The following is a 12,938-nucleotide window of genomic DNA, read 5'->3' as shown; positions in this document are numbered from 1 at the left end:
TAATTAGTATGCAATTGATAGTCAAACCCATTAAAATGCTAAGACTAAGAAGGTGCTACTGTAAATAATTTGTCATCAAAATTATACATTATTTTATCCATTTCTCCTTAGCCATATCATAGTAATCACATGTAAGTAGCATTAAATATTTAATCACAAGTAACTAATAACTTCTTCAGGCCAGCATAAGCAAGAGGTTTTTGTTACTTTGTTTTGTTTTAAATTTTAGTTTCACTTAATTTTTCTACCTTTTAAATTAATACCAAATATGTCAAGCCCAACAACCATGTTGCTAAGGAATCTACTTTAGTCCCAAGGAAAGAAGGACTTGTCCCTTAACAGGTAAGCCTTCATCTGCTAAATCTAATTTAACAAAAACAACAAAATCTATTTAATAATCTCTATTCCACTCAGTAACAGAAGCATTGTTCCAATCAATCTAGACTTCGTCCTAACTATACTCAGGGTTTTGTTAGGTTTAAGGGGCTTACATTCTGCCAGGGTTGGCATAGAACCATCTATGCAAGGACTTCACTGTACATAGCACAGGTATACAAATATCAAAACGTATAGGGAAAATTAAACCATCCCTTTTCCCAACTACACAGTCTCTTCGGATACCCCTCTTCACTAATATGTTAATATCAGTTGGCCAGAGGCAAATGAGTTCATTCTGTTATTTGGGAACTTCACGGGAGTGCATGAAACTACTTTGCTCCATCTGTAGCTCTCTGACTAGACATACCTCCTAGCCACTGCCTCTCTATGTTCTGATGCTATCTGAGCTTTGTACAGAAAGGGAAGGGGAGGTCATCTATGCCCTCAAATTTTCCTGAAACATCAGTGCTCTACTCAGGCCCATTCCTGGCAAATACTGGCTCCGAATGCTTCTTCTTTATGGATGCGTCATCTATGTATCTACCTATTCACTCAATCTTTTGTGAAACACATTATTTCTCTTCCAATTATGTTTTCTTCTTGGAGTGTAGGATGTAAAAATGAACAATTATTCTTGGCTATTAATCTGAATAGGCAATTTGAATATCAGAACTCAAGAGTTAATGGGCTTTATTTGCTCTGCTTTCTATGGTCTCATCACTTCTTGAATCAAAGACACTAAATGCTTAGCTGTCTGAATGCAAAAAAATTCATTAGGACAAAGAAATAAAAAAAAAATAGATAGCCATTCAAAAAGCATATACCATCACATCATTATTCTCCTCATCATCCCATATGGGTTTTATGCTTCCCCCATTAAGAAACATATAATTTATTAACTATTCAATTTGATTAGTCCTTTTATTGTCTTTATGGTTTCTAGCTTTGGGGTTTTTCATGAGATCAAACTTTGGTTTACAGAAAACAGTATGAAGTGGATTGGGGAATACTAAACTACATTAGATAATCAGTCTTTATCTTAATCCTTAAACATTAAGGAATAAAATGCAACACACCCAATAAAGGCCATACTAAGTGGATAGAGAATGTGCAGGTTTTTCTAAATTGCAATCTCTTATATATTATATCGTAATCTGAGTTTCTGGAAGGAAGACATCCTCAATCTTAATCATCTAAGAGGCAATATCATCTGAGAAGGGATAGGAAACATTTAATAGTTTGGAGAAAATGAAAAAAAAAGATATATTAAAACACCACCTTTTTGTTCCCATCAACAATGACTTCAAAATCATTCTAAATATCTACTCCTGCAATTTAATGTAAATGTCCTATTTTTCTCAGTATTCAGTATGTAATAAAAGTTATATGTTATTTTTCCTTAGCCAGTGTTGCTCTCCCAACTCTCAAAAAATATGTCAGAGTTTATCCTTTGTATTGACACTGTTGTCCTGTACACCAGTCATGTGGAGTGTCATTCCAGTTGTACTTTTCTAACATTTGGGAAAGTAGAGGGCAGTGACAGGAGAGCTGGATCCCAGAGCCCTGGACAAGCAGGGGTTTTCACCTACATCTGCAACACTATCTGAACTGAGGACCTGACTCATCACTTGCTACTTCAGGATGGAGCCTTCCTTTATTATACTGATAAACATGCAAAGCATGAGAACAGACAGAGCAGACCTTGGATGACAAGCCTATCCCTGCAAATAACAGCAGCAACAACAACACAATAGGTTTATAAGTTCAAGGTGTACTTGGCTTTCCAATGGATATCATTTATCTACTAATCAGTCACTAATCCTTAATAAATGCAGGGAAATTGGGATGGCCTTAGCATACATTTTCTTTCACAAGACATGATTAGCAAAACCCATCAGGCAACTGTGGTTTTGATGTGGAAGCAGTCAAATTACATTGAAGTATATGGAAATGGCAATCTATTTTTGATGAGATATGTATCTTCATCAGATTGATAAAAAAGATTAATATTTTTTTAATCTAAGCCATATAAAAATCTATCTATATTATGTAAGAATACATTTAAATTTCATCCCAAATCTTTGTTCTGTTCATTTTATAGGTTACCACATTTTTCATAAGTTTTATTTAAAAGAACCGAAAAATCAACTTTCTCTTCTCTCTCTCTCTCTTTTTTTTTTTTTCCTTTTTAGGATCTAAGACATCAAAACCTTACCCAAAGGTGTTATTCTTATCGAAGACCAGTAAACAAACCCATCCTTACAGCTGCAAGAAGGGATCTGGCTGGCCCTCAAAGATTGCTTTAAAGCACCTGAGTGAGTAGAGGGTACTCTGTAAGTGTCAAATATAAGGGAAGATTATTTTGAAAGGTTTTAAGGTAAAAATAACTTTTTCAGAAACACTAGAATTATGTTGGGACAACTTTTATCTTTGGAAAAAATCATGGCAATACACTGTTGTGATACAACTTAAACCAGTATTTCTCAATGTATTTAATATTTAATTTCAGTTTTCATCATTAGAAATCAACAGTTCTTTCTAGAGCAAAAATATACTATCTGACACGACCTTTTTTTTCCTCACCTTATGGCATACAGCCACATGTGTAAGGTTATTTAAACAAATGCTTACACCAAAATGTGCAGAGTTAGCCTGTAATGAAAACAGTGAAAATATATTTTCAAGAGATTTTAAAATTCCAGGCTAGCCTCAATTTATTCAGTAAAATGTCAAAAAGAGAAAAACTTCAAATCCTTCCATGTGCCCATTCTTTTTCACACATACAGAAAAAGGAAATAAAGGTACTCTAAACCTAATACATATGCAATGCTTATTTCCTGATGCTGATGGTCAGCCATAACCAGAGACCCGGTTATGTTACTTAATGTGCTACATATCTGGTAATGCCGCCACGTTGTCAATGAGCTTTAGGACTGACAGTAATTTTCTTTTCAGGTTCAGTCTTATGATGCTTTCCTATAGGAATAGGTTCTATCACAGGAGCAAATTATTCAAATCTAACTTAACAGACTCAATAATTCTCCTCAGTTTTATCTTGGGCATTCTGTATTCCTTTCCCTATACCTATTGGCTATGTAACAATTCAATTACCAAGGTTCTTCATCCAGAAAGTGCAGTTGATTTCCGGTAATTCTTATTCTGTTTGATTTCTTTTTTTCTCCTAGTTTAACACATGCCAGTTGGTGTTGACTGAGTTAAAAATCTTGAAATAAGCCTGGCACTGTGTCAGTATGTAGGTTAAGAAATGAAAAAAGATTTAATAAAATACACACTAGAAATGGAAAATAAGATTAGTGGTGACATTTCTTGTCATGAGGGCATTTTTCGTCTGTGCACACAAAATAAAACAAGCTCAATGTAACTGAAGAAAAGAGGGGAGAGAGAGATGATATAAATTGAGAGATGAAAAGGTAGAGGGTGAGTGTAAAGAAGCATGTTGAGAGCACAAAGAGTCAGCTGGCAAGAAACAGCAGCTCCAAGAACCTCAGAAGGTAAAACTCCAATTAGCAGATCAAGTGCATAAAAAGCAAGTTTCCTAATGAAAGAGCAAGAGCATAAGCAACTTCAAGGACGATTAAAAGTACAGTAAGGTGATGAAAGTATGGAAGCCCTTAGGGATTATTAGGAGTTTTAGGGAATTACAATAATGAGAAAATTGTAAGGGAAAAGTCCTTATATATTCTTTCATGAAAGAAAACCATAGTCAGAATCTTGTCTGCATGGATATTAGAATCAGATTCTTGTTCTTCAAGAACAGGGTGTCTTCTGGTCAGATTTAGGGTCATTTTACCGCATTTCTCTAAATAATCCTCTCTGATAAAATATGCAAGTATATATATTTACACCTATACATACATGTAAAAAGTTGAACTCAAAACTCACAGAGTCCTTGAAAATAGACTTAATGCTGGAACTTCATGAAACTTAGTAGTAATCTGAAATAGTCTAAGAAATTTGTTAATAAATTCCCATAAATTGTATAGGTATATTAGTTATGTCTGCAAATAATTCAGTAGTTATCAGCAATTATCGGATTAAAATATCCAATACAAGATGTAAATTTAGATGAATCAGAGAGATATATATTTGGAGAGGAGGCCTGAGCAAACTCAATTTACCAGTATTGATTAAATTAATTAGACAGTGAGTTTCTACTTAATATTTGACAAGTGCCTACAGGCCTTTGAAAAGATTCCCTTTAGGAATCTGAAATTTAGGTAAGAGAAATATGTATAATTAACATTTTTGGAACTTGTCTACCCTATTTTGTGTTCTTGTACTCCATAAGGAGTCTTGATAGACTTCTTGAGAAAGAGCACTGTACACTTAGATATATACTCATAAAAAAATAAAACTAACAGCTATTCAGCCCTTACTATGAGGAAGGGGTCTTTAATGTCCATATTTTGCAGATGAGAGAACACAGGGCTGGGAACCCACCTCACTCTTCTATCTTCTTTATGTTTAGATTTCCACTAGATTTATGTCAAGTACTTCTACATGTCAATAAGAAAAAAAACTCATTAGAAAAATAGTCAAAACATAAGGATAGACAATACCCAGGAAAAATATAAAGTTGAAAAGCTGATCAGCACTATCAATAATCAAGGAAGTGGAAATTAAGATAATAATGTAATAATTAGTAAAAATACTTTTAATAGATTGTATCTGGTTTGGCACTGGCAGAGACAAATGATCACTTATATGTTGTTGATAGAGAAAGGCACTGTGGCAAGATGTATCAAACTCAAAAGTGAGAATGATGGTGAACCATTTATTCTTTTTCTAGGAACATATGTTAGAAACAGGTACTTGTGTACACAGACAGATGAAAGAAAATTCACCAGAGTACAGTTTATTAATAGCAAAAATATGAACAAATTGCTCAGTGATGAGGGAATTATAAATAAAATTATATCATATTGCTACTATGGAAAACACTGAGGTAATTAAAAAGAACAAGATAAATCATATGAAAAGAACTCCAAGACATATTTTAAATGAAGGGGAAAAAAATCAAGTATTAATATACAGATAAGGAAATTGCATTGTTACGTCGCAGAAGGAAATAGAATTTGCTGCTGTGAGCTTAAAAGTAGGCTTGCCTGTTTTAATTCTATATACTTCTGGGTTTCAGAATAACTTAAAAAGTGTTTCTGTATTACTCATGTGATTAAAAAGTAATACAAATATAAAATTCTTCATGGGTCCTATATTTCTCTCAAGGAGTTATGGGACTCAATTATACATCAAAAATTGTGTGAATTTTTATACCTATTTTGTATTTATGTTTTAAAAAGTTTTAATAAAATTAAAAATTCTCCAAAAATATAATAAACCCCTCTATATAGGTAAGAACAGCACATTTGGAATCAAAAAATTTTGCACTTACTTTTTATATAAACTTCTATAAAAATACCTTAAAAATCTGAACTTCAGATTTCCCTATGCAAAATCCTATCTTTCCTGTTTGACTTCTCATCTCCATAATCATATCTACCCTAACTCAACTTCTGGAGCTACTGCAAAATACAAAGGAATTCTATAAAATTCACTTTGCAAACAAAACAGCATTTTGTATACTGATTGGGCAGGTGTACATACTTAGTTAAGCTAAGACCACTGGGGAAAAATTTATAACAACCAACATTTTTTTGTTGTTGCTTTTAATGTAACTCACTATGCAGCTATACTAGAGTTCATAAACAAAACTCAAGATTCAGCTACTTATACTTAATCTTTTACCTCTAAAAATATTATCATTAAAAAAGTTATAAACTGAAAAGAAAGCCATCAGAATTATTTCAGAAGTCAATACTGAAGTTTCATTGCATGCCTATAATCGAAAAAGGCTTTGTAAGACTAAAAGAAGACCATTCAAATGTTTTTACTCTCAAAACACACAAGGTTGATTAGTAGCTTGTTGTAATTATTGTATGAATGTTCAGAGACAGGGTAATTAGAAGAAATAGAAACTGTATTTCTGTGTCATTTTAGAAAAATTCAATTAAAATCATTCCCAAAACTGAACAAATGTTTAAATTTAAAACTGCTTAGGTTAAAAAAATTTATGTCCAATAATTAAGATAGAGGACAGACAGAGATATGATAGATACATACATGCAACCAAAGAAATGCACTATAAAGATGGATGCTCAAAATTACATTAAATTAAACAAAAAAACAAATTTGTTTCTCCAACATTTACCGAGAATTTTTTTACAGAAAATAACTTCACTAATAAGCAACTTAGTGGCTTGAAAGTTAACATGCACAAATACTTCTGATGGTAGAACATGAAATGTTTACTTTAGAAAGTGACAGTTAGCTCATGAAACAGAAAGAGAAAAGGAAGACACAGTAAGAAAATGATTTAGATTGAAGGTTATAGCAGCTGTGCAAATAAAGAAAATGGTGCAATCAACAGTTCACATCCTTCTGATGGATCATTGAAAAAGCTCTATGTAAATAATTTTGACGTTCAAGCTCCTGTAGAAAATAATACAGTAAAAAAATGCAAGCAAGAAGCTATAAAGTATGAAGAATCTTGCAGTCACTTTTCCTCCAGCAGACACAGGCCACTGATCGGCTGATTTATGTATTGAAAAAAATAACTCTCAGGATTAATGATTTTTTTAAAATGACAAAGAACTACGACCTTTGGTGGAAAACTTAGTAAAGGTGGTATAGACAATATGTTCTCTTGGATCATGGGTAGTATGCAAATGACAACATGATGGCCCAGACTTTAGCCTGGATGCTAACTCAAGTCTCCAAATGGAGAAATTTCTCTCACCTCAAGATTTTTTAATAAAATAAAGTAACAAAAGTTAATGGCCTGCCAGATGTTCACCACAGGGAGTTTGCTTCACGGAAATTGAAGAAGGAACTTAATTTTGAATTTATGGGAACATTGCCCCGTTTTTCCTTGTTTGTCCCACATTGCTTTTCAGCTTTGTTGACCAATGCCAGAAGCGCCACAATGGGACTCTTTCAGTGCTATTCATCTGCATTAGAACAAGATGTGTTTGTCTTTCCCTTTAGTTTTTTTTTTTCCTTGCCAAGGTACAGCTAGAAGTAGTAATAACATTATCCTGAAACTGACAATTGCTCTGACAATTTGTGATCAGCTCAACAGAAAGTGAATCAAATGAATCAATGAAAGTATCTTAAAGCACAGTCAGTTACTCAAGCTATAGCATTCTGTGACACAAGGCACTTTATTTTTCAGCTTCTAGATTTAGAGCATTGTATGTGTATTGTTCACTTCTCAAGCATTTTTGAAAAGGAAATGAAATTGAAACGTTGTACTTGGGTGGTCTCCAAGAGTATGTAAAGATAATATTGGAGGAATCAACGTTAAGTAGTCTTAGGTTGGGGCCCTATGTGTGGTTGCCATTGGAGAGAGTTGAAGTAAGAACAAGGAGGGGAAGGAAAGGAGGGGAGTTGAGAATGAAGGAATAAAAGTAATTGGCTATTCCTTCACTTATAGAACCATATTTATTAATTATTTAATGTGTGTTTTTGACATCTATCTATATGTAGAATTCTGCACAAAAGCTAGATTCAGTCTCTACTCTTTTCTTCAGCGGCTCCCAATCTTTGAAGTACAAACAGATGCCTTAAGAACTTGTTAGAATTGTGGACTCCCTGACCCCACCTATAGAGAACTTACATTTTAGAAGGTACTTAAGAAGTCAGAAGACTTCTTAAGATGGTGCATGAACTAATACTTGCAAAATGCTCCTTTAGAGTCTTATGAGAAAAATAATAAAATCTATAATTTTACCTAAAAAACCACTGTGGGTGGCTCTTTTACCTGATATCAACAAAAAATAAACTAAATTTTTAAAGTGAATATTATAATAAGTATATTATGACTAGCTCAAAGAGAAAATAGAAAATAAATACTTGTTGAATGTACAAGTGAAAGCATAAATGTGCAAACAGATTTACCCAACATGTGTTCTCTGGATACTCAAATTTTCTAACCTGGAATAAGAACCCGACTTAAAACTGATTAGCCTTTGGGGCCCTGGGGTGGCTCAGTCAGTTGAACGCCCGGCTGTTGGTTTCAGCTGACAGTCCAGAGCCTGCTTGGGATTCACTCTCATTCCCTCTCTCTCTGCCTCTTCTCCACTCGCACTCTCTCTCTCTCTTTCTCTCTCAAAATGAATAAATAAACTTTTAAAAAAACTAATTAGCCTTCCTCACAATGTACAATTTAAATCCAGTTGTTGTGTTACCTTAAAGCACAGTAAGCAAAAGAAATGCATCAGTGGATGGTATATACAAAGTGGCTTATGTGTCTCCATTGGAAGATATTAGTCTAACGCATTCACCCTTGTTCACTGGTGGTGAAAGCAACAAAACGCTCAGTATCCATCACTGAAATAATACAAAGAGAATGAAAAATATATAATTTACCTAATTTTTATTTCTTAAGGGCAGTTTTTCCCAAACTTCAATCATTTGTAGAATATCTTCATAATTCTGCCATATCCTTGTAAGACGCATCAATGTATCATGAAAAGGAACATAGGGGCACCTGGGGGGCTCAGTCAGTTAAGCATCTGACTTAGGCTCAGTTCAATATCTCATGGTTTGTGAGTTCAAGCCCCACATCAGGCTCTGTATTGACAGCTCAGAGCATGGAGCCTGCTTTGGATTCTATGTCTCCCTCTCTCTCTGCCCCTCCCTGGCTTGAGTTCTCGTTCTCTCTCTCTCTCTCTCTCTCTCTCTCTCTCTCTCTCTCTCTCTCTCTCCCAAAAATAAAATAAACATTAAAAAAAAGAAACAGAATGGAGATATTTGCTATAGACGCTACCTATTTTATTTCACACTTATTCCAGTTATCTCATGAAATCTCTGGTTTATCTTGCTAGCTGTTATTTCCCTACCCCAAATTTAAATTTAAAATCTCAGGTATTAAAGTTAAAAAGTGTTTGGTTTATCTAAAATTAGCTTATGTTCTGGTAGTGGTTGATTCACTGCATTTTGAGATTCCATGCTCAGACAGTCCCAATCTAAGAAGTACGCATTTCCTCAAATAATCTCACGCTCACCTATGAATGAAGGACCAAGTCTTTCCACGTACAGGAAATTCTCAAAATGTTTAAAATACTTAAAGTTTAAAGAACCAAGTATTTACTATCTCTTCCCAATGGTCTCTGACAAGGAGAATATGTTAAGTGGTGACTTTAAATGACTTTGTTTCCAACAGGCCCTTCTTTTCCCCTACCCCAAAACACTTCCAAAATTAAGCCTGTGTTGAAGGAGAAAAACCCAGGCAATCCCTAGCATCACTCTCTATGTTATAGAGGGGAAAAACTTAAAAAGATATGATTCAATTTACCAAGGTAACTCAGACTACAATGAGATGACCATTATTCCTAAATTATCAACATAATCATCTCCATCTATATGTTTGCCTAAGGAGAACTGTCCTTAGCGTGATGGGTCATATTTTCTAATTTGGTTAAGTCTACTCTGTATGTAATTTCTTTTATTGTGTTAAGTTTTACATAAGTTATTTCTATTTTATGCCTGATTTGGGGGCTTAGAAGAAAATAGATAATTGCTAAAGTGCCATTAACTATAAAAGAAGGTTATGTATGTTGCTATTTCTTATCACAGGGGAGAAACTCAGGGGTCAGAAAGAAAGGATTGCCCTCAACCTTCAAAACTTTCTGAAATTTATCTTTATACTGAAAATATACTTGCATCTATAGGCATTTGAGCATTTGAGAAAAGTTTAAAACAGCAGCATTTTTGCTCCAAATTCATTTATATTTAATTTCAAAATAATAAATTAGGTTCATTGAGAAAACTAAATAATATATTATTAGCACTTTGCCCATACAGTGAATTAGGAAATGAATGCCTAACTGACCATGATCTCTTTGAAACTTTTGCTATTTTTTATATTCACTCACAATGGGAATTTAATCTCATAAGTGATCTACCCCTTCTACTTGTCTTTCCAGAGGTAACAACTGTTCTGCTTTGTCCACAGTATACCATGAAATAGAGGGATAAAACTTACACATTACTTGTGTGATTAAAACTCAATATAAATAACTTTATCAAGTTAACAAAGTATTTGGTTTTCAGCCAAGATGGAAATATACTAATAAAGTTTGTGACGAAGAGTATTTTAATTTTAGGTTTAGAATGATTTTACATTAACCTCTCTACTTAATGTATACTAACATCCATATCCACTCCCAGAACAAGTAGTCCAGAAGGCCACAGTTTCCTTGGAGGAACAAAAGCAAAAAAATTATTAAATCAAAAATATAATGTAGAGATGCATGGCGTAATGAAAGAAAGGGCACAAAGTAGACATGGCAGTGAAGAGAAAAATAACGGTCCAACATATGAGATGCCCTAGGAAGGTCACTATATTGAATACGTATCTTTTCTTATGATTACCATATAATGCTAATAGCAAGTATAAATTCATACAAGCAACCATATGACAGGCTATACTAAGTATTTTACACACAATATTTTAGTTCATCTTTGTAAATGCACAATATAGTAATACTCTCATATTACAGGCAGTAATACTCTCATATTGTATAAATGCACAATATAGTAATACTCTCATATCGTAAAAGCTAACATTTACAGAAATTAAGTAAATACCAGAGCCTCCCAGCTAGTTAGTAATGCAATCAGAACTTAAGCTAGATTTGTCTGATTGTAACACTTGGAACTCTTGGCCACTAAGCTCACATCACTTTGTGAGCAAGTCCTCCAGAAACTGTGAGCAGATTATAAAGTTGACTGTTCCAAACCTTATATCCCTTTGAAATTTTGAGCTTTATCGCTTAAATTCCTATGAATGCTGCCTGTACACAAAAACAACAATAGTAAATGTTTATTTTAATGCTAAAGCTTTGGAACCCATCCCCAAAAATTAGAGTAATATTTTCATACTTTCCATAGAGATAATGACATTTATCCTCTGGCTTTATGTACCACTATGATACCGCTACAGTTTGAGACTGTCAGCTAAATGATGTATGAAAATTACAAAAATACATATTATTAAAGAAAATAAAAATTTAAAGACAAGAAACTTTAAAAAGAGGAAAACTTAGGTGAAATATATTTGAAATCATGAATGAAGTTAGTAAAGTGCCTTACCAATTATGGCATTACCAATCATGTTTTTGTTTTTCTATAGAATAGTAATACATGAATAAAATTTTTAAATGGTACACATGCATTTCCACACAGATTAGTCCCAATCCCCTTAAGCAAAAGAGTCTACTGGAATTATTACTCCCCCAGTTTTCTGAACCACTTCAATGAGTCTAGGGGATGCTGCAGGTATAAGGAATCTATTTAACCCCATCCTTTTAAGATGTGGATAGAAGAGGAGAAATACATGTCCTTCAGGATCTTGGTAATTTTTGAACATGTGAAGCAGTTACACAAGCACCTGGCTGAAACTTGCTAAAAATGCAAAGGAGAATGTAAGCGTGAGATACATCAACTTTCAGGTCAGTAAGGGGTGGTTTGAAAACTTTACAATGTAATACACATTGCATAATATAAAAATTCTAAGAGAATCTGCCCTAGCACATTACACCACTTTAGCGGTAATTCTTGAACAACCAACAGCGATCTCAGAGAAAAGTCACCTATGTCTGTATATGTGTGTTTACATGTGTATGTGTGTTTGCTTAACTAGTGTTCTGGTTTTGGTGAGATAGATTTTTTTTTGTTAATTTATTTTGAGAGAGAGAGGGAGAGAGAAAGTATGAGCAAGGGAGGAGCAGAGAGAGCGGGAGAGGGAGAGAGAATCTCAAGCAAGCTTTGCACTGTCAGCATGGAGCCTGAGGCGGAGCTCAAACCCACAAACTGAGTCGAAACCAAGAGTCGGACACCTAACCAACTGAGCCACCCAGGCGCGCCAATAGATAAATTTAAAACGGATTTCTAACTCAATGATCTAGTTTATTTTGGAAGTTGAATTTTCCAGAATTTTTATTAAGTTTAATTTTTAAAACCACATTAAATGAAATTTTTCTGTATTCTCTTGGTCTAGTCAACTATAGTTTTGCCACATGCTATGCTTCTTAATAGTGTAATAACTATGGCTGGCAATGGATCACTGTACAAAAAATAAATGGCAGGATGACACAGCTTGCTTAGTAGATGTGGAACACAGATTTGGACCCAAGATTTTTAGAATGTAATCAATTATATGATTCACAGCATCCAGGAGATAATAATAAACCACGGACAGTCAGGACATTCTTTCCCTTCCATACTTGATTTCTCATCCAGTCTCAAAGTGTCTGGAGTCATCACTGACGTCTCCCTACTTCAGGTCACATATTTAATAATCAAGTCCTGTAGTTCCATTGTCATGGATCTCTCAGATCAATTTCTTCCTTTCTACTCTCATTGCCACCACCATATTTCAGACCTGCATTACCACAATCTGTTCTGTCACAATACAGGCTTCACGCTAATCAATCCTGAAAATGCCATCAGGTTAATCTTCATAAAACGTAATTCTG

General features: G+C 34.0%; 1 long non-coding RNA gene across 1 annotated transcript in view; it reads right to left on the bottom strand.

Annotated features, from left to right (window-relative positions):
* The window catches only part of LOC113593225 (uncharacterized), a 76,234-nt gene that overhangs the window by 58,389 nt on the left and 4,907 nt on the right, over positions 1–12,938 (bottom strand). The gene's annotated exons all lie outside the window — the stretch shown is intronic.

Source organism: Acinonyx jubatus, chromosome A1, assembly GCF_027475565.1.
Source record: "Acinonyx jubatus isolate Ajub_Pintada_27869175 chromosome A1, VMU_Ajub_asm_v1.0, whole genome shotgun sequence".
Classification (NCBI taxonomy): Eukaryota; Metazoa; Chordata; class Mammalia; order Carnivora; family Felidae; genus Acinonyx; species Acinonyx jubatus.
This window is presented reverse-complemented; position numbering and strand designations above follow the sequence as displayed.